The sequence below is a fragment of the Oncorhynchus mykiss genome, chromosome 26 (genome assembly GCF_057628025.1).
Source record: "Oncorhynchus mykiss isolate SJ-2025 chromosome 26, ASM5762802v1, whole genome shotgun sequence".
NCBI classification, from domain to species: domain Eukaryota; kingdom Metazoa; phylum Chordata; class Actinopteri; order Salmoniformes; family Salmonidae; genus Oncorhynchus; species Oncorhynchus mykiss.
This window is the reverse complement of record NC_143047.1, coordinates 2,964,984-2,986,249: the sequence shown is the minus strand read 5'-3', so window position 1 is coordinate 2,986,249 and position 21,266 is coordinate 2,964,984. Positions and strand designations below refer to the sequence as shown.

Below are 21,266 nucleotides of genomic sequence, written 5' to 3'. Positions count from 1 at the left end.
AACGATCCCAGAGAGGATAACAAATCAGAACAGGTAATTTCACTGAGCAGCCATTATGAACACAGGCTGTAAAACAGTGATCACTAAGGTCATTACAGAAAACACTGATACCTATCAGGATTATTTGTGAGGATAACATCGAGGAGAGTAGCCTTTTCTGGGTGTTTGGAGTCATACCTTGTGGGATTGCTAAGGGAGTCCATTTGCTTTAGGGCTTGGTCAGGTGGTTTAAGGATGTCCCGGTTTAGGTCACCTAGCACGACAAATTCAGACTTAGTGTAAGGGGCCAGGAGAGAGCTTAGGGCAGGTAGGGTACAGGCCGGTGCAGATCGAGGATGATAGCACCCAGCAACAGTCAACAAAAAGCTATTTGAACGTTTAATGCTGAAAACCAGCAAATCAAATTGTTTGGAAGATCCGTCTTGCCGAAAAAGGTTATAACCAGAAAGGTTAACATTAGTATTCAAACCACTCTTCCTTAACCACGTCTCAGTAATGACCAACACATCTGGATTGCAGCTGTGAACCCACACTTTCAATTGATCTATTTTAGGTAAAAAGCTTATAGTGTTAACCTGCAGAAAATGCACATTTCCATATATCATCAATAGTCCTACAATCAAGGCATATGACATAGGACAGGGAGAGCTCTGCAGTATTGATTTATGACATCTGAATGTGCATCAGATGGCGACAAGATCATATTGCACAGCGATTTCATCAGGTATCATGAATACAAAGCTGGCGAGAGGTGGTTAGAATAGGGTGGGAGGCCAAAAGTCTGTGTGACCAAGAGAGAGTCAGAGTCCCGAGTGCGAGAACAAACAGTCTGTCCCATGGTTGGGTAAAGAGAGTTCGTAGTCAAGAAAGTATGCAGGAGTCATGAGGCAAATAGCAAAATGCCCAACAATTTTTTTTAGACATGTAAAACGACTTGGGGCTAGCCATTTAAAGTTCAGAGTCACTCACCCCAACAGCGCGAGTCTGCTGGAGGCGAGCGAGAGCTTGGGAAAGAGTGGGGAGTGTGGTGGGGGTAGACGGTGAACAGATCGCCAGGTGAAATCAAAGCAGCAGTGCAGCAGAAAATGGGAGTAGGTGTCACACTTTGGAGAAGCTTTTATTTCTGGAGGCAGATTTCTTGTAGAAAATGTCACTGGATAGCCACCCTTTGCCTTGCTGACAGCTTTGCACACTCTTGGTATTCTCTCAACCAGCTTAACCTGGAATGATTTTCCAACAGTTTTGGAGGAGTTCCCACCTATGCTGAGCACTTCTTGGCTGCTTTTCCTTCACGCTGCAATCCGACTCATCCTTAACCATCTGAATTTGGTTGAGGTCTGAGGATTGTGGAGGCCAGGTCATTTGATGCAGCAATCCATCACTTTCTTTCTTGGTATAATAGCCCTTACACAGCCTGGATAAGTGTTGGGTCATTGTCCTGTTGAAAAAAACTCATTCAAACTTTATGGTGGGAAATACACATGCAGAGATCATCCATTCACCTACACCCCGTCTCACAAAGATACGGCGGTAGGAACAAAACATCTCCAATTTGGACTCCAGACAAAAGGACACATTTCCACCGGTCTATTGGCCATTGCTCATGTTTCTCTGCCCAAGCAAGTCTCTTCTTCTTTTTGTTGTCCTTTAGTTATGTCCTTTAGTATTGGTTTCAACCATGAAGGCCTGATTCACACACTGAACAGTTGATGTTGTGATGTGTCCATTACTTGAACTCTGTGAAGTATTTATTTGGACTGCGAATTTTGAGGCTGGTAATGCTAATGAACTTACCCTCTGCATCAGAGGTAATTCTGGGTCTTCCATTCCTGTGGTGGTCCTCATGAGAGCCAGTTTCATCATAGCGCTTGATGCTTATTGCGACTGAACTTGAAGAAACTTTCAACGTTCTTGGCGTTTCCGTATTGACTGACCTTCATGTCCGAAAGTAATGATGGATTGTAGTTTCTCTTTCCTTATTTGAGCTGTTCCTGTAATATCATGGACTTGATCTTTTACCAAACGGGGCTATCTTCTGTATACCCACCTACCTTGTCACACCACAACTGATTGGCTCAAATGCATTAAGGAACGAAATTCCACAAATAAACTTTTACCAAGGCACACCTGTTAATTGAAATGCATTCCAGGTGACTACCTCATGAAGCTGGTTGAGAGAATGCCAAGAGTGTGCAAAGCTGTCATCCAGGTAACGGGTGGCTATTTGAAGAATCTCAAATATAAAATATATTTTGATTTGATTGACACTTTTTTGGTTACTACATGATTAAATATGTGTTATTTAGAATGTGTGAAATAGTAAACATAAATAAAAACCATTGAATGAGTAGCGGTTCTAAAACTTTGACCGGTAGTTTAAATGACTTTGTGCACAACCACAAGTCACCACCATTTTCCTCTAAAGAAAATATCAAACCCTGTGAACAGATTGGTACCGACACAAAGGCACCATTAACAGACAGAGCACAAGCACTGATTCTCTCTCATAACGGTAAAGAGTGTTCCTTTCCTGCCACACTTATTTCCATCGAAAGATGCAATTGAAGGGATTGGCTAAGGAAAATCGTGTGCACAAAAATAAATATATTATACTTTCTTCCCTTCTGCATAAATCATGTTATTTTGTGCAGAGATGACAGGAGGACACGTCTTGTTTTCTTTGCCAGTTACAAGGTGTCAAACTTGGACGGGAAGTCAGAAGGTTTAGCGGAGTTGTTGCTGCTGAAGTGAAACTCACGTGTTTATCATTCTCTTGCAGCTGTTGGTTGGGAGAGGAAGTGTACCACCTTGTTACCACAATATCAAATGGATGTAGGTGGTATTTGTCACAAGTTCTCTGATGTATTTAGAAGATTACACCCCAAGTTCATAGGTAGTTGGTGGAGGATGCCTCATTTTGAAAATGGTTTCAAACCTCCACAGAGAGAAGTTTTGCAATTCAAACAATGAGATGAAACTGGTATTCAATGTGACTTTGATGAGCTCTGCAAATGGTTATCCCTTGTTTGCCATTCTCAGCTAAATGTAAAGCACTACATGACAAGGGTAAATCTAGACTGCATGTTTTTAATATCTGTTTTTACTCTAACTACTTCCATGAGTAAGCATGAATAAACTATTCATAAATTGTGCACAAACAGTAAATAGTATATAGTATCACTATTGTATACAATATTGATCCCCCAAAAACATCTGGGTCAGTTGGTTTAGACCCTTTCTTCTTTAAGGTTGCTGCCCTATCATCACCAAGCCTGTCTCTCCATTCTGGGGAGGTTCCCATTACTTTGAAGGCAGGCACGGTTTGTCCTTTATTTATAGGGGGAGTTCAAGCTGATCCTAACTGTTAAAGTTATATTTCTATTTTCCCTGTTTATCAAAAGTGTTGGAATAACTTGTCAATAATCAACTGACTGGCTTTCTTGATGTCTATAGTATTCTCTTGGGTATGCAATCTGTTTTCCGCTCAGGTTATGGATGTGTCACTGCAACCTTAAAAAGGTTCTCAATGATGTCACCATTGTCCTTGATTCTATGCAATATTGTGCAGCTATTTTTATTGACCTGGCCAAAGCTTTTGATACGGAAGACCATTCCATTCTTGGGGCCGGCTAAGGAGAATTGGTGTCTCTGATGGGTCTTTGGGCTGGTTTGCTAACTACCTCTCTCAAAGAGTGCAGTGTATAAAGTCAAAATCTGCTGTCTCAGCCACTGCCTGTCACCAAGGGAGTACCCTAAGGCTCGATCCTAGGCCCCACGCTCTTCTCAATTTACATCAACAACGTAGCTCAGGCAGTAGGAAGCTCTCTCATCCATTTACAGTGGGGCAAAAAAGTATTTAGTCAGCCACCAATTGTGCATGTTCTCCCACTTAAAAAGATGAGAGAAATACTTATTTTCCACCATAATTTGCAAATAAATTCATAAAAAATCCTACAATGTGATTTTCTGGATATTTTTCTCTCATTTTTCTGTCATAGTTGAAGTGTACCTATGATGAAAATTACAGGCCTCGCTCATCTTTTTAAGTGGGAGAACTTGCACAATTGGTGGCTGACTAAATACTTTTTTGCCCCACTGTATGTGCAGATGATAGTCTTATAGTCAGCTGGCCCCTCCCCGGATTTTGTGTTAAATACTCTACAACAAAGCTTTTTCAGTGTCCAACAAGCTGTCTCTACCCTTAACCTTGTTCTGACAACCTCAAAAACAAAAAGGTCATATGCTTTGGTAAGAAGAATGCCCCTCCTCCCACAGGTGTTATTACTACCTCTGAGGGTTTAGAGCTTGAGGTAGTCACCTCATACAAATACTTGGGAGTATGGCTAGACAGTATACTGTCCTTTTCTCAGCACATATCAAAGCTGCAGGCTAATGTTAAATCTAGACTTGTTTTCCTCTATCGTAATCACTCCTCTTTCACCCCAGCTGCCAAACTAACCCTGATTCAGATGACCATCCAACCCATGCTATATTACGGAGACGTAATTTAAAGATCGCCAGGTAAGGGTGCTCTCAAGCGGATAGATCTTCTTTACCATTCGGCCATCAGATTTGCCACCAATGCTCCTTATAGGACACATCACTGCACTCTATACTCCCCTGTAACCTGGTCATCTCGGTATACCAGCAAGACCCACTGGTTGATGCTTATTTATAAAACCCTCTTATGCCTCACTCCCCCCTATCTGAGATACCTACTGCAGCCCTCACCCTCCACATACAACACCCGTTCTGCCAGTCACATTCTGTTAAAGGTCCCCAAAGCACACACATCCCTGGGTCTCTCCTCTTTTCAGTTCACTGCAGCTAGTGACTGGAACAAGCTGCAATAACAGTTTTATTTCAATCAAAGACTCAATCATGGACACTCTTACTGACAGTTGTGGCTGCTTTGTGTGATGTTTGTACCATGTTATGTGCTGCTACCATGTTGTGTTGCTGCCTTGCTATGTTGTTGTCTTAGGTCTCTCTTTACGTAGTGTTGTGTTGTCCCTCGTCTCTCTCTCTCGATGTGTGTTTTGTCCTAAAATAATAATAATAACAATAATAAATAATAATAATCCCAGGCCCCTGTCCCTGCAGGAGGCCTTTTGCCTTTTGGTTGGCCGTCATTGTAAATACGAACTTGTTCTTAACTGACTTGCCTAGTTTTTTTTGTATATACTGTAATTGATTGTAATTGTTACGTGTAAACATAATAAACATTTATAAACATTTCTAATGTTTTTAAGCATGGCTTATTCATGAAAAAAATTATAAAGTGAAATCCATTCATCCATGCCATATTGTGCATGGTAGCCTTCCGATGCTGCCAGAAAGGGGATGTGATTGTAGGCAGTCTGCAGCTGGGTCTGTACAGCGGTGTCTAAGCTCATCTTTGAGTTGAGAGTCTGCTTGGACGCTGTCCAAGGGCCTGACGTGTCTGGTGGTGCTGAGTAGACAGCTGAGTCCTATACCAAAGAGTCTTGATGATGTTTCTCAAAAACACTTAAAACATTATATAATGTATAATATAACAATATAATATTTTGTAATAATATTGCAGTAATGAGGCTTTATGATGTCTTTGTGTAAGGCTTATAATGTGATATGTATCTCCTTGAAAAACACACTGCCCCCCCCCCCCAAAAAAAAAACATACCAAGGACTTTGAATTAGAGAAAACAAATACAGAATAAATAGAAAGGAAGCGCGGCTATAGATATGATATACTTTTTACCCTTTACTTTGCTCAAATAAAACATAAAGCAGGTATTCAGCGTGAGGTCAACATGTCAGGGAGCCATGTTTTCACTCATGAAAAGTCTGCATCAGGGAGGGAAAAGGGGACGTTACAGTATATGATAGTACAACACATTCTGATAGGCATTGAGATTTTCCCTACAGTCTCCCAAGAGACTAAGTCAGTGGCCTGGCTGTTGTTGTCACCAGCTAGCTGCCTTCTCAATAGACAAAGAGACAACAAAGCATATCTGACTTTGGGACCTGTGTAGGTGGCCATTGACTGGCTGTGGAGAAAAGAGTTATGCATACCTCCCATGAGGCTATGGCAGCATCGCAAATGGCAACCTATTTCTTACATAGTGCACTACTTTTGACCAGAGCCCTATAGGCCCTGGTCAAAAGTAATGCACTATATAGGGTGTTTTTTGGAACGTGGTTAATACATATCAATCACGGCCCTTTCAGAAGGTACTAAGTGGGCTGAAGGTCGGATCTTTGATAAGAGCAAAAGGCAATAAAGTGGAGTCACGCAAGATCCAAGGCCAAACAGACTCTTAACTCAAAGCTAAGCTAAGACACTGCTGTAGTGAACCCAGCTGCAGACTGCAGACAATGACATCACCAAATATTTCAATAAAGAACACAGTTATTGCAATGAAGGTATAAAGTAACCTCAGCAGCACTCTGTAGGGTAGCACCATGGTGTAGCTGGAGGACAGCTAGCTTCTGTCCTCCTCTGGGTACATTGACTTCAATTGTTTATTATTGTTCATTGTCCTCACCCCCTTCTATAGACTTACACAGTAATTATGACAACTTCCGGAGGACATCCTCCAACCTAGCAGAGCTCTTGCAGCATAAACAGACATGTTGTCCACCCAATCAAAGGATCATATATTTACTGCAGTGCATAAAATGTGGTGAGTAGGTAACTCAAAGAGACAGAGAAAGACAATAGTTGAACAGTTATGATTTTTTTTTTAATTGAGGAGAAGCAAGAGAGAGGGCGAGAGAGAGTGCTAGCTATATTTCATAGTATATATTTTTTTCACTTTCATAGCTAACATCGAATGCAGCTTGCTAGTTTAGCCTACTCAAACACCTGGCTCAAACAGAGAGGGATGGCTAGCCAGCACAATAACTTTTCCACGTCAAGGTAAGCCTTTGGTTTTATTAATCTATTGCCACCAGGGCCAGCCGGTGTAACTGCTAAACTGCTTGCTACTGACTGAACTGCATGATTTAAGAGGGCTGACTAACGCATTAGTTCTAGTAACTATGTTAACTATGACGTGACAATGATGTAGGCTGTGTGCAGTAAGTAGCTGTCATGATATGAAGGTTTGGTTTGGAAAAGTTTTCACCTGGTAACAGACAGCTGATGTGTTGTGCACTGAACTCCACAAGCGAAGGAAAAGGAGAAAGTGTAGATAGATGCAAGAAGGAATTATATATACATCGAGCTGTTTATATGAGGCTGCTATGAAAGTGAACTGTGGTTGCATGTGATTAGGGGTTTATTCCGCCGATGCTGTTGAACAACGTTTCTTAAACGAAAGCAAACAGAATGGGGATGAACATACTTGAATTTGTCCAATAAAACTTGTTTGCAACTACTGATTACACCCTAGACCAGCTAGATGCAGGCAAGAGTGTGAAAGGAGGTATTGAATGTGTCAGCTTAGGTGTGTTCATAAATTCACTCTGGAGTGCCAGAGAGCGCTCAGGGAATTTGTAAATTCAGAGCGTTGTCAGATTGTCTATTCGTAAATTCAGAGAGTTATACTCTCGGAGCGTTCAGAGCGAACACTGAATGATCTGGCCGAAGAGTTGGGATGATCCCAGTGTTCAGACCTCACAACGGCACTCAAACACCCAAGCTAACTGGCTAAAGTTTGTTAGCTATTTCCAGACACACATGAGAACACCTCGCTCTGACTATTTTAGTCACCCTAGCAGAGCTGGTTAGGCTGTTTTAATCTTATCTAGATCGTTAGGGACTGTAACTGTGCTGCTGGCAACAATTGGCGAAAAAAGGGAATTCAATGTTTACTGCAAGTGGTCTTATTCAACGGGTGTTGGGCATTCTGACATTCCTCAGTTATTCTGCACTCTGGCACACAGACAAGAGTGCTCTTAAATCAGAGTAGACAGCCAGAGTGAATTTATGAACACACCCCTTGATTACTCCAATTTCTCTCTCGACATTGTAATCTTTCTAGGTTGTATCAACCTCATGGTGGGTATAGGGAAAATGTGAGTATCAATGTTACATTACGCTGGGTGAATGGAATATGAATGACAGTTATCCAATATTCTGTAAAAGAAATAAGGCCATGCTCATAAAAACGTCACCGAGTGTCACTGATTCACACACACAATCTTCTGTGCAAATCCTGTTGCAGACAAGTATTATGTGTATGGACGTTTGAGTCATTCACACCCGATCCCGATTCTGGATTCAGCCATGTGATCACAACCAACCACATCTCTCCTTTTCCCACAATATCTCACAAAAGGACCGAAAACAAAACCATACTGTGAGTTTTATTCTACGGTACTGAGCCAACTTTACTTTTAAAGCTTGTTGATGTTTTTTTCTACTTTAGCATGATCAATATGATCTTTGGGGGTCACTTACAGTAAGACAGAGTTAATTAATTAGTTATATTTAATGGAGGCCTTGAAATCCCAGCACCGAGAATTGGTGTTTTAAAAAGGGCTTATTGAAGATGCCTATTCTGCTTGCCAGTATTTTATTGATTGAAGAACCTTTTTCTTTTTATAGATTCCAGTAAATTATCATTGGGAAGGGTGAGAGGTTTAGCAGGCCTACATTAGACTAGTTGAAAACGCACAAATATAACGATTTCAACAAAACAGAAGAGTTGGTACGACCCTCTCTTAGCAGGATTGTCACAAATGATGTTTATTCAAAAATAATTGTCATCAAAGAATGTAACTGCACATCTCTCAGATACAATTTATGATCTCATAATTATTAAACTGCGATGTAAGTTTTAGTAAACAAAGCATAAAACTTAAATTATAATGAAGTAGTACATTCAAATCACACTGTGTTACCTAGTCTTTGGTGTTGACTAGGTAAAGGTATTTCAAAAAATGTAAGTCAACATAAGACGAGACTAAAAGTGATCATTGTTTTGAGGTACACAACTGATGGCAAAATCTAGCAGCTCATAAGAAATGTTTGTTATACCTGCATGCTTACAGTCAACTCCATTCCAGATAATTTGAGCTCAACAAGCCTGTTTCAATTTGTATAATTCTATTCAGTTGGCAGTGGGATTTGCTAAAGAGTTATTTTACTAAAGTGGTGCAACGCTTCGATCACACCTACAGCATCATTGCGTTTTAGTACACCAGAACTACATTACATTTCTAATGGAACGCTGCATTTTCCTTGCAGGATAGCGTTGCAAGGGCCTCCCAAATGGCTCAGCGGTCTAAGGCACTGCAGTGCTTGAAGGCACACAGATAGCACGGAAGCCCGAGAGGCAGCCCCAATAATTTTTTGTTGGGGGGGAACACGAGGAGATTGGCTGAGTCAGGTAGGAGACCTGAGCCAATTCCTCATGCTTACCGTGGGGAGTGTGTAACTGGTCAGGCACCGTGTTATGCAGAGATGCGCATGGTAGCTGGGAAGGCAGCTGGGACCATAGTCACCAAGAAAACAATTGGTAACACACTACGCCGTGAAGGACTGAAATCCTGCAGCACCCACAAGGTCCCCCTGCTCAAGAAAGCACATATACATGCCCGTCTGAAGTTTGCCAATGAACATCTGAATGATTCAGAGGACAACTGGGTGAAAGTGTTGTGGTCAGATGAGACCAAAATGGAGCTCTTTGGCATCAACTCAACTCGCCGTGTTTGGAGGAGGAAGAATGCTGCCTATGACCCCAAGAACACCATCCTCACTGTCAAACATGGAGGTGGAAACATTATGCTTTGGGGGTGTTTTTCTGCTAAGGGGACAGGACAACTTCACCGCATCAAAGGGACGATGGATGGGGCCATGTAATCTTGGGTGACAACCTCCTTCCCTCAGCCAGGGCATTGAAAATGGGTCGTGGATGGGTATTCCAGCATGACAATGACCCAAAACACACGGCCAAGGCAACAAAGGATTGGCTCAAGAAGAAGCACATTAAGGTCCTGGAGTGACCTAGCAAGTCTCCAGACCTTAATCCCATAGAAAATATGTGAGGGGAGCTGAATGTTCGAGTTGCCAAACGTCAGCCTCAAAACCTTAATGACTTGGAGAAGATCTGCAAAGAGGAGTAGGACAAAATCCCCCGTGAGATGTGTGCAAACCTGGTGGCCAACTACAAGAAACATCTGACCTCTGTGATTGCCAACAAGGGTTTTGCCACCAAGTACTAAGTCATGTTTTGCAGAGGGGTCAAATACTTATTTCCCTCACTAAAATGCAAATCAATTTATAACATTTTTGACATGGATTTTTTTGTTGTTATTCTGTCTCACTGTTCAAATAAACCTACCATTAAAATTAAAGACTGATCATTTCTTTGTCAGTGGGCAAACGTACAAAATCAGCAAGGGATGAAATACTTTTTTCCCTCACTGTATATACAAATCACACACACATTTTTAAGTATATTTTTCTTTATTACCCTATAGCCCTCCACCCCTCCCCAATTGTAGCAAACTAGTGAACACCAACGCTTAGGCCTGTATTTCCAGCTCATACCTACCATATGCAAAAATGTGCTTTTCTTTTCAAAAACAAGGATATTTCTAAGTGACACCAAACTTTATGTAACGATCGTCGTTGGAATTGTTCATATTGGTCATATTTAATGTTCACAAAAACACTCAAACGAAATGACAACATTGAAAAAAGAACATAGACTACCCACCCCAACTCACGCCCTTACCAAACTAAAACAAAAACATAACAAAGGAACTAAGGTCAGAACGTGACACTTTATGGAAAGATTCTATTTTACAATAGCTCTATTTAGTTTGCTTTTACTCCTGTCCTTCCTCTACCCTCAACCTCTCCCATCTGAACCAGTTTGATTTATATTTGCATTATCTTTTAAACTGTGCTCTTTCACAAAAGTGATTAACCTATGTACATTTTATGGGCACAGTATGTTTTACATTAGTTATCTTGTTTTTTTCCTGCTGTGGTAGTGACCAAAAAACAATGATAGTTACATTGTAGTTTTATTGTAAAACCATGGCAGGAAAAAAAACATGGTATTTGCACCAGTACCATGGTATTTTCCTACCATGGAAGTGACCAAAAACATTTTAAAAAATGTGTTGTTCTACCTACCATGGTACAAAAATTAACCTAGGTAGTACAATGAAAAAAATACTGGTTTTGTACTAGCAGTATGTAGTGAAACATGAAAGCATGGTAGTTGTTTACAATGTATTATGATGGTCTGTGTCCCACCGTTTTTGGGTATAGTGACCAGTAATTTATGGTACTCACATAATGTAACATTGAGTACTCCCTCTGCTATGGCAAAGTGTAGGCATAGTACCCACTTAAGCCCCTTTAGCTCATAGTGAAAAACCAAAACACACATGGTCTAGTAGTGTAGTGCACTCTTAAAAAACTCTTAATTAACTACAGTTTTCAGTTGGCTCGCTCTCATTCAACTGACTTGGCTACTCTTATACATTTCTAAATAGCCAACATACAATTTTTGATCAATTGGTAGATGCATTCTTGTAATTCTCAACATATCCCTAAAAACAGCAAGTTTTGTCTCCCTTTGTTTACACTGTGTGAATGTTTCTTAGTCCTGTCACCATTACTACATCAGGCTAGCTTGACTAGAGCTAACACAAATTTATAAATTAATTAAACTATCAAAACATCATAAAAAATCATTACACTCCGCTTAACTTCTTGACGGTTCTTATCCCTGTCGCGGGAGCATTTTTGTCAACAACTGCTGAATAGCATAGCGTAACAGTCAAATAACATTATATTCATATTCATGAAATCACAAGTGCAATATTGCAAAACATAGTTTAACCTTTTGTTAATCCACCTATCGTCTCAGATTTTGAAATTATGCTTTGCAGCGAAAGCAATCCAAGCGTTTGTGTAAATTTATCGATAGCCTAGCATAGCATTGTGTACACTTAGCATCAGGAAGCTTGGTCACAAAAATCAGAAAAGCAATCAAACTAACCGTTTACCTTTGATGATCTTCGGATGTTTTCACTCACGAGACTCCCAGTTACACAACAAATGTTCCTTTTGTTCCGTAAAGATTATTTTTATACCAAAATACTGATCTTTGTTTGTCGCGTTATGTTCAGAAATCCACAGGAAAGAGCGGTCACGACAATGCAGACGGAAATTCCAAATAGTCTTCATAATGTCCACAGAAACATGTCAAACATTTTATTTAATCATTCCTAAGGTAGTTTTTAAAATACTGTATATATTCGATAATATATCAACCCCGTGTGTAGGTTTCTCAATAACAGCGGGAGGAACAATGGCAGCTTTACTCTGTAGCGCAAAAACTCACTCTTAGAGCCCCCACCTATCCACCTACGCAATGTGATCTTTCATGCTCATTTTTCAAAATAAAAGCCTGAAAATATGTGTAAAGACTGTTGACACCTTAGGGAAGCCAGAGAAAAAGGAATCCGGTTGATATCCCTTTAAATGGAGGATAGGCATGCATAGGAACAGAAGGGTTTCAAAATAAGAGGCACTTCCTGATTGGATTTTCCTCAGGGTTTCGCCTGCAATATCAGTTCTGTTATACTCACAGACAATAGTTTGACAGTTTTGGAAACTTTAGAGTGTTTTCTATCCTAATCTGTCAATTATATGCATATTCTAGCATCTGGTCCTGAGAAATAGGCCGTTTACTTTGGGAACGTTATTTTTTCAAACGTAAAAATAGTGCCCCCTAGCTTCAAGAGGTTTTAACCTTGGGATCGATATGACAACTACCAGTGAAAATAGAGGGCGCCAAAATTCAAACCACAGAAATCTCATAATTACAATTCCTAAAACATACATGTGTCTTATATCGTTTTAAATCTATTTTCGTTGTTAATCCCACCAAAGTGTCCGATTTCAAATAGGCTTTTCAGCGAAAGCACTACAAAAGATTATGTTAGGTCTCCACCAAACCACAATAAGCACAGCCATTTTCCAGCAAAATATAGCCTTCACAAAAACCAGAAATAAAGATAAAATGATCTTCATCAGATGACACTCATAGGACTTCATGTTACACAATACATGCATGTTTTGTTTGATAAAGTTCATATTTATATTTTACAAAAATCTGAGTTTACATTGGCGTGTTAGAATCACTAGTTCCAAAAACATCAAGTGATTTTGCATAGCCACATGATTCAACAGAAATACTCATCATAAATGTAGATGATCATTCACATGGAATTATAGATATACCTCTCCTTAATGCAACCGCTGTGTCAGATTTCAAAAAACTTTACGGAAAAAGAAATGCATGCAATAATCTGAGACGGAGCTCAATTTAAAAACACCACAGCCGCAAAGATGGCGTCAATATAAACAAGATATTACATGGTAAATATTCCCTTACCTTTGATGATCTACATCAGAAAGCACTCCAGGAATCCCAGGTCCACAATAAATGTTTGTTTTGTTTGAAAATGTCCGTTATTTATGTCCAAATACCTTCTTTTGTTAGAGCGTTTGGTAAACATATCCAAACGCTAATTCTGGTCAGTGTTATATCGGACAAAAACTTCAAAAAGTGATATTACCGGTCGAAGAAACATTTCAAACTAAGTACAGAATCAATCATTAGGATGTTAACATATAGCTTCAATAAAGTTCCAAACTGAGTATTCTTTCTTGTCTTCGTGAGCAATGGAACGCAAGTGACTACCATGAGGAAAAAGTGGGATCACAAAATGCCAGCTTGATGGACAGCTGATATATTCTGCTCTCATTCATTCCCACAACAACACAGAAGCCTCATTATAATTTCTATTGATGGTTGACATCTAGTGGAACCCCTAGGCAGTGGAACATCATATATCAAGGGGATTTCATTGGGGACTCTGGTGAATACATACAAGCTCAGATTTCTGACTTCCTGTTTTGATTTCAACTCAGGATTTTGCCTGCCAATATGAGTTCTGTTACACTCACAGACATCATTCAAACAGTTTTAGAAACGTCAGAGTGTTTTCTATCCAATACTAATAATAATATGCAAATATTAGCAACTATGACTGAGGAGCAGGCCGTTTGATATTGGCACCTTTTCATTCAAGCTACTCAATACTGCCCCTGCAGCCTTAAAAAGTTAAATCAAGACATTCGTATGTCCATCTCCATCGACCACCTCATCGCCGACTGCCGAAGAACTCAGGAACCTGAAACCTTCCCTTTCTGTGATTCCGTCATCCCGTCCGAGTCTTCCAGGGCCCATGCAGTTGGGCCATGCTCCTCACACGTGTATTGCATGTCAAAAGCTGATTGAAGAAGGGCTCTGCCTATACTGTGTAGAGAAAGATCATCTACTAAGACATTTCCCTGTTCGCCCTCCACGGAGAGATGAGAAGGGTCCCCCGTTGCCATGCAGGCGTGTCCTTATTTCTAAATATCTTCCAGAAGCAATTCTCTGTCCCAGTATTGATAACCGTGAAGGTGTTACCAAGTATGTAGAAGGCTTGATAGATTTGGGAGCAGCAGGTAATTTTATCGATCACCAGCTAGTACAAGAGCTTGACATTGATCTAATACCTGTCACCCGTCCCTTAAGGATTAACACCCTGGACGGGCAGCCATTGGGCACGGGCTTCATCACTCACCTGACACAGAGTGTCACCCTCCAGATTGGAGTCTCTCACACCAAAACCATTCAACTCTTGGAAATCTCATCCCCCAAACAGCCACTCATCCTCGGACACCCCTGGCTTTGTCGTCACGACCCTGCCAGCTCGTGGCAACAAGGTGAACTACTGTCGAGGTGTTCTACCTGCTTCTCCAGTTGTCTAAGCCTACCCTGCAGAGCCACAACCAGTGAGGACCGCAATGTCTTCAGCAAAACCAAGGCCTCCACTCTGCCACCACATTGCCCAGGAGCTTGTGTTATTGACTTACTCCCTGCAGTGTCCCCACCGATGGGCCATGTTTACCCCCATCAATCCCGGAAATTGAGGCAATGGAGAACTACATTGATGAATCACTCAAAAGGTTTCATTTGTCCTTCTTCTTCCTCTTCTGGAAAATGCTGACTGACGTCATCGTAAAGAACCGTTTCCCTCTTCCTCTGATCCCAGCGACCCTTGAACAAGTGGGCCGCGCCAACATCTATACTAAACTTGACCTGCAAAGTGCATATAACCAAGACTGTATACGTGAAGGCGACAAATGGAAGATGGCCTTTATCACTGCACGAGGGCACTATGAATACCAGATCATGCCCTATAGCCTTACGAACGCCCCCACCATCTTCCAATCCTTTATGAACAAGGTTTTCAAGGATATGATCAACCGCTTTCTTATCATCTACATTGATGACATCCTGATTTACTCCTACTCCCAGAAGGAACACATACAGCATCTGCAAAGGGTTCTTTAATGGCTCCTTGACCATAACCCTCATGTGAAGACTGAAAAGAGTGCCTTCCATGTAACTTTGGTAAACTTCTTCTGCTAAATACGGACACCAGGAGGGGTCCGCATGGATGAGAGCAAAGTCACCGCCGTCAGTAACTGGCCCAAACCCATCATCGTAAAGGAACTCCAACATTCATTCGGAACTTCAGTTCTACGACCGCTCCCCTCACTGCCCTTACCAGCCAAAAGACCCAAACACTTCAATGGACTGATACCGCCCTGACTGCGTTCAACAACTTGAAACGCCTCTTCAGCTCCTGTCCTTCGCCAACCTGATCCGACCCTTCCTTTCACCCTGGAGGTGCATGCCTCCGAAGTAGGAGTAGGAGCCACACTCTCTCAGCGTGTGGGAACAACTCCCTAATCACATCCCAGTTTCTTCTTCTCCGGGAAGTTATCCCCAGCTGATAGGAATTTTGATATGGGGAACAGAACTCCTCGCCATCAAGCTGGCCCTCGAGGAGTGGTGCCACTGGTTGGAGGTTGCACAACATCCCTTTCTCATCCTAACAGATAATCATAATTTGGAATATATCAGAGGGACCAAGAAGTTAAACTCCAGACAATCCCACTGGGCTCTCTTCACACGCTTCCATTTTGATGTTCCTTACATCCCTGGAAAGAAAAACGTAAAAGCTGATGCTCTCTTCCGCCAGTTTTATCTTCTGACTAGTAGCTCCGACCCTACACCCATTCTTCTTTCCTCATGTATTATGGGACTGGTTCAGTGGGAGGTTCACTCTGCCATACAAGAAGCTCTAACCTCAGACCCGGCTCTTCCTGAGACACCATCTGGGAATAGTTACATACCAGCAGCTGTTAGACCCCAACTGATGCAATGGTGTCACATGTCCCCGAAGGTCAGGACATCTGGGCATCACAAACCACCGAACTTCTAGCCCGGAAGTTTTGGTGCTCCTCACTGGCATCCGATGTAAGGGATTACACACTCTCCTGTACAGTCTGTGCCCAAACCAAAAGCCCTCGTCATCTCCCTTCCGGGAAGCTTAAACCTTTGCCATTCCGTCACAGACTCTGGTCCCACATAGCTGTTGACCTCATCACAGACCTTCCTGAATCCTCTGGTAACACCACCATCCTTGTCATAGCAGACAATTTTTGAAAAATGTTTCTTCTGGTTCCTTTTCCTCATTTACCTAACACCATGGAAATTGCAGCGTGTTTGATCCCGCAGGTGTTGCGTCTGTATGGGATTCCGGAGGACATTGTCTCTGACCATGGGCCCTAGTTTGTCTCCCTGGTGTGGCGTGCCTTCTGTGACCGACTGGGGGTCGCCCTCAGCCTCTCCTCCGGGTACCACCCCCAGACCAACGGGCAGACGGAATGCCTGAACCAAGAAATAGGGAAGTACCTCTGCCAACAATGTTCTGCCTCTCCACATGACTGGAGTCGATATTTGGCCTGGGCCGAAAATGCTCAGAACTCACTCATGCACTCATCCCTTCACCTTACTCCGTTTCAGTGTGCCCCCCCCCCCATGTTTCCCTGGGTAGCGGAGCCTGATACTGTCCCAGCTGTCGACGACTGGTTTCAGTGTGGTGAGCGGGTATGGGAGACCTGCATCTGCAGGAAGCCTCTAATACCCAGAAACGCTTTGCCGACAGACGCTGCCGACCTATGCCACTCTTTCACACCGGACAGCATCTGTAGCTCTCTACCAGAGACATCCGGCTCCGCCTCCCCTGCAAAAAGTTCTGTCGTCGCTTCATTGGTCCCATCAAGATAACCCATCGTATCAACCCTGTCACGTACCCCCTCCAGTTACCCCATCAGTATAACATCTCCTCGTCCATCTATGTGTCTCTGTTAAAACCGGTCAACTACAGTCCTCTTCATCCTTCAGTCTCTACCCACAGTGCGCTACCACCGTTGGATGTCGGAGGGGAACCTGACTACGCCATATGGGCCACCCTTGATTCCAAATGCCTGAGAAGTCGCATCCTCTATCTAGTGGACTGGCAAGGTTATGGGCCTGAAGACCGGTCCTGGGTCCCTGACCAAGACATCCTTGACCCGACCTCGTGGTTGACGCAGAATGTCGGGTCAGTCCACAACCTCGTCAAACCAGCCTGCCGGACCTCACCCCCAAGGTAGGCATCCGCCTCGCGTCCCCTGCCCGCTCCACCCTCCGGTGCCATTGGGTCGTCACGAGGTTCCCCGGGGTAGTCCTGTAAGGTTCTTATTTTCTTAGTCAACCTTGTGTACTTTTCCTTTGTGTTCTTGAACTTAGCCCTGTTTATTTGTTGTGGAACGTAGCCCTGTCTTTCATTTTTGTTCATTGATTTCACCTGTGTTCGTTTCTCAAGTGGTCTCATCAGCTCCCTATTTAATTCAGTTAATTCTGTTTGCTTTTGACTGCCTACCTGTGATTGACCATTACCTGCCTGTGACCACGATTCCGGCCTTCTGCGACGGTTTAATAAACTTCTGCCACGTGAATCTACACCTTATTCTCCATGAGTATTCATTACAATATCTCTCACGCTAGCCTGCCTAGTCAGTTGAATAACAGACCCGAGCCAGATACATTTTTTAAAACATTGTCATGGTGAGCGAGCTATAAAGCATAGGATATGAAACACCAAGTTAAATCCTGAAGGTCACCTCTACAGGCCAGCTCTGGCTGAAGTTCCCTGTTGAGCCCGCTTAGGTAGACGGTAGGTAAAGCAGCATCATTCCATCCACTCCCTGCAGCCATGGTGCAGAACTCGAGGGCATACTTGGCAGCTGAATTGTGCCCTTGAAGTTCTATGAGGAAGTGTCCTATATTGGACGACCGGAGGGAGAGTGATCGAATACCTCTTTGAAGAGGGTGTGGAAATGGGTCTCGGATCCGAGTTCTGTGCTGTTCCCAGTCCATATGGTGGTGGCACAATCCAGGGCTTTGCCTGTGAGTAGAGACAAATAATAATTGAATAAAAAAAGAAAAGCAGAACTTTACAGCCACTGTAGAGGGAGAGAGTGTGAAGCAACCACCAGCTGGAGCGGCTCACTCTGCAGCCCGAAACAGTGCAACACCCCTTGACTGTAAGTACTGTAAATTATTCCAAAATGTAAAATATTAGGCTACCATATATTTCACATACACAAAAAACATATTACCCCTTTTCACAGCAACTATTCCCCTTTTTCTTTGATGTTACACACAAATGAGGACCAACAATAGTAGCCTGCCTCTGACTTCATCAGAAACTTGCCCGTACAAGTAAATAAATTCATCAATATAATACCAACCAACCCCTTTAAACCTTGGGGGGTTTATTTATTTAATGCATTATAGTGCCAATGTAGGGTAATGCAAAATTAATAAAATGGTACCGTATACCTATTGTTTACCTAATACCTTTTTTGCACTATTGGTTAGAGCCTGTAAGTAACCATTTCACTGTAAGTTCTACAGCTGTTGTATTCAGCGCACGTGACAAATAAACTTTAATTAGATTTATTTTACATGAAGAAACAACCTGTGATTCATCACAAACTTTGTGATATCTTCAATATCTTCATCTTCACAATACAGAAAGACTGCATTCAATCAGTGGACACCACTCATTTTTATTACAACACACCTGTCATCATTTTTTCTTGACTAAAGTAGAGGTTGATTACTATTATTATTGCTAAAGTTACTGCTTAGGTGTAAACATATATATTTTTAGCAAGAGATAGCACTTATATAGCCTAAGAAAGTAGCAGAAATGTGCAGAAAGTAGTTTTGAATGCATTTTATTGAAGTCTTTTACTATTTTGGCAACATAGTGATATATTCTTATATACTGTACAATGAGGAAATCAACTACAACATACTACGCTTCTCCCATTTTTTTAACCATTTCCCTCACCAACAAGGGGTATAAACAAGAATAAAATAAGATAATAGATACAAAACAAAAACATGAAGAACATAAATCAATCAACTCTAATTAGCACATGCATGACAGTATGCAAGTGTGTGTACACATGTGCAGCACATAGTATTTGTTTTACAGTCCTACTTTGGGGGTCAGAATTGGCATATCCTCCTCTTGCCTGCCCCAGCTGCAGTCTCAGGTGGATCAAGACAAGATTCAGCCCCAAGAACAGCTTTCACAAGCGCTGCAGAGGCTGCTGTGTGGGGGAAGTGCTCCATTCTTTGAATGTGTGGGGTTACAAGCGCCTTTCCTAGCTGCTCCAGGAACACTCTCCTCTCTTGTTCCGCTTATCAGGCATACAGGTACGCTTGATCTTGTTCCATATGATGAAGGTGTGGTATCAGAACCCATCAATGATGTTATGGAAGATGACCAGGGGCCAGCAGGCAGTCATCCTTGTGCAGCTGTAAGTTCCAATCACCTTGTCCAGGTTGTCCACGCCTCCTTTGTGGTAGTAATCCAGGATGATGACTGGCTTCCTGTCCTCACAATCACTGATCTCAGTCATTTTGTGCAGTGTGCTCAGGAGGACAACATTCTTGTTCCACTTTGGGAGGTAAGAAACTAGAGCGGTGGTGGGGGTGAAGGCAAGCTTTTAACGTTTAGACATGCAGAGATCAGTAGCGCTGCTATAGACGACATTGAAAATTGGTGAGAAATTAACTACATCAAGACAAACCAACTGGGCAGTGAAATGTTTTCTGGAATTGCTGTCAAAAATGTTGGTCTAGCAACTGTTTCAAAAAAGCAGATGGGTAATGTTCTCTGGCGTTTCTACGCTACCATCGTGGACCAACGTGTGGTATATCATGGAGCCAATGGGACTCAACACACATTCATCAATGCTGCCCTGTCTCTGGAAGGTGTAACATTTAGTTCAAATAACTAGGCTGTTATAGTCTATTAATTGAATGAACATGAATAGAATAATTGTCATACTGTCATTATTAATCGCTCTTGCTCCCTTTTTTGCTTTACATGATAGCCAATACTAATAGAAATAACGACCACAGAACGCCTAAAATTGTACTTGATCAACCAGTGTTTGTGAATGCTTTTTAATGCTGGTAACCCGTTGTACAAAAGCAATAAAACACTCGAGTCCATGTGTTATGACATTTATATCGTTGCTGATGTTGTCTACAACCTAGTCACAATGACCACGTCACAGCCATGATAAAATGTCATAACACATGAATTCATTTATTATTGCTCATTAAATCAACCTGAATTACCTTCTAAATCAAATCAATCAAATCAAAAACCCTTCTACCACCGCACGCCCTGTATATAGCCAAGTTGTTGTTATTAATTATAATATTTTCTCTCTGCATTGTTGGGAAGTAAGTAAGCATTTCACTGTTAGTCTACACCTATTGTTTACGAAGCAAGAGACAAATAACATTTGATTTGACTCTTTCACCCTCCCTGTTGGCCTGCTCCCATTGGCTGTGCCAAAAAAAGCTTCCTGTAACTCCTTAGATAGCTGCATGAATTTCTATTGTAGCTCACAGCCTCAGAGAGACTATTGCTAATTAAGCGCTAAAAGATGCACGTCAGCCATGTTTAAAGCACTTTGACACAAAAACCCTTCTTCATAAACAAAGCGCAGCACGGTGTGAAATGAATAGGTGTCCCTCCTGGTAAATGTTTGGTTTATACTCTATTAGCATACAAAATGTAATTAAAAAAGAAGCAACTTTCCCTCAGGCACTTGGTGAAATGGTGCGTTCCGATAAAGCGGCAATAAATCATTGATTTTAATTAGCAATCCCTGACGTGATACAGACTGAAATTTGAGCTACAGTTACAGTTACCAGTTACCTGTCCAAAATTGTAATCAGTGAAGTAACTTTTGGCTAACCAAACTCTGTAATGTAATCTGCTTCCCTTCAGTTACTTTTCCCTTGAATATTTCCAATTGAATGACGTGT

General features: G+C 41.9%; 2 long non-coding RNA genes across 3 annotated transcripts in view; one reads left to right on the top strand and one right to left on the bottom strand.

Moving 5' to 3' along the window:
• The window catches only part of LOC149971349 (uncharacterized), an 812,381-nt gene that overhangs the window by 658,117 nt on the left and 132,998 nt on the right, over nucleotides 1–21,266 (top strand). The window lies entirely within an intron of this gene.
• LOC149971350 (uncharacterized) overlaps nucleotides 1–21,266 on the bottom strand; it is a 53,184-nt gene that overhangs the window by 3,127 nt on the left and 28,791 nt on the right. The window contains exon 2 of one of the 2 annotated variants that reach the window (XR_016492199.1): nucleotides 18,026–18,309. This is a non-coding gene — a long non-coding RNA (uncharacterized LOC149971350). Of the gene's footprint in view, nucleotides 1–10,566; nucleotides 18,310–21,266 lie in introns of those variants that run through there. The other variant, XR_016492198.1, reaches the window with a different exon arrangement.